This window comes from Phacochoerus africanus, chromosome 6 (genome assembly GCF_016906955.1).
Source record: "Phacochoerus africanus isolate WHEZ1 chromosome 6, ROS_Pafr_v1, whole genome shotgun sequence".
Classification (NCBI taxonomy): Eukaryota; Metazoa; Chordata; class Mammalia; order Artiodactyla; family Suidae; genus Phacochoerus; species Phacochoerus africanus.
This window is the reverse complement of record NC_062549.1, coordinates 123,781,910-123,783,476: the sequence shown is the minus strand read 5'-3', so window position 1 is coordinate 123,783,476 and position 1,567 is coordinate 123,781,910. Positions and strand designations below refer to the sequence as shown.

The 1,567-nt window shown below is 69.2% G+C and overlaps 1 non-coding gene across 1 annotated transcript; it reads left to right on the top strand.

The window, feature by feature from the left end:
• The first annotated feature begins 903 nt into the window (after positions 1-903).
• On the top strand, positions 904-988 carry TRNAR-UCU (transfer RNA arginine (anticodon UCU)). Its single transcript is given in 2 exon segments — positions 904-940; positions 953-988. It is a non-coding gene; the product is annotated as a tRNA-Arg (tRNA).
• The last annotated feature ends 579 nt before the right edge of the window (positions 989-1,567 follow it).

The following is a 1,567-nucleotide window of genomic DNA, read 5'->3' as shown; positions in this document are numbered from 1 at the left end:
CACCCCTGCGGCCGCCTCGGGCACGCGCCCCCGGCCGCCCGCGCCCGCACGCTCCCGGCGCCCCCACGCGCGCGGGCCCCTCGCCACCGCCCACGCAGCCGCGTGCTCCCGGCGCGCGGGGCCGGCGGCTGCGGCGCTGGGACCAGCTCTCGGAGGATGCTGCGGCGCGGGGCGCGTCGCCCCCCTCAGTCCACCAGAGCCCGGATGCCTCAGAAATTCGGCTCTGGGTCTGTGGGGAGCGAAATGCAACCCAAACCCCATTTTACCGAACCCCCCCGCAAATAAACACGCACAAGCACTCACACGGACGTGGCCGCGGCCCGCGCTCGCAGCGGCGGATCCCGGCCGCGGGCGGCCAGGGAAGAGCCCCGGACCGGGGAGGGGCCACTGCCGACGCCTCGCAGCCCGAGGGGCCGCTGCTCCGGACCGGCCGCTAAAGGTGCGACGTAAGTGCCCAGCGTTCCCGGCCCAGGTCAACGGCGCCACGGCCGGCCCGGGGCCTGCATCGCTGGGGCGGGGCGGGGCCGGGCCGGGCGGAACCGGCCGCGGGAGAGGGCGAGTAGGCGGGGGCGCTGGGGCGGGAAGGGAGCCTGGGAGGAAGAGTCCGGGCGTGATTTGCCCCGCACGGCCAGGTACGGCGGCACCCGGGGCGGGCGGGAGGCCGGGCTGCGGCGGCCCTCAGACGCATCAGCCGGCACCCGGCGGGCTCGCGGCCGCCTTTCGCTTACAGGGCTCGCCGACCTCGTTGAGCAGCGGTCGCCGGGTGAGGACAGGCGCCTTCAGCCCGTGTCTGGCAGTGCCCCGGCCCCGGCGACACAGAGCGACGGTAAAGGGGGCTGTGGGAAGGGCGCGGGGACGTCGCCTCTAGCTTAACACAGCAGATGCGCGGAGACTCCAACAGGTGGCTCCGTGGCGCAATGGATAGCGCATTGGACTTCTAGAGGTTGAAGGCATTCAAAGGTTCCGGGTTCGAGTCCCGGCGGAGTCGCGGCTGTTTTTTCCTCCCTTTGGAGGTCATATTTTCTCCACCTGTTGTGTCTCTCCTTTTCCTAAAGGGTTTAACTTGCTTCCCATTCTCCGCACTCTCCCCGTTGCTTTGGATTCTGCGGCTCTTTCACCTCCCGCCTCTCGCACTTGTTCCTCTCTCCGCCAACTTCCCGGGTTCCGCGGCTCGGAGCCCGGGCCCAGGAATCCGATCCGGGACCTGGAAAGGGCGGCCGCGGCGGTGGCGGAGCGGGGCCAGGCGGTTTCGGCCGATGCCGAGCGCGGGGCAGGCCGGGGAGGCTCCCCCGGGCCGGCAGCGCGAGCGTGGCTGCTCGGGAGGGGCGAGCGGGGGAGTAGAAAACGCGCCCACGCGCCGAGCGGCCTCTCCAGCCAGAAGGCCTCCAAATTGTCACACACCGGCCTCCCCGGGGGCATCCTGGCAGAAATGCAGATTTCTGGGCGTCACCCCGGACCCGAAATTAACTCGATCAAGGTGGGGCCCTGATTTCAAAATAAAAATAAAACCACTACCACCAATAGTTGGACATTTAGTGTCCAGTATGTTATTACAAACGGTGTTTTA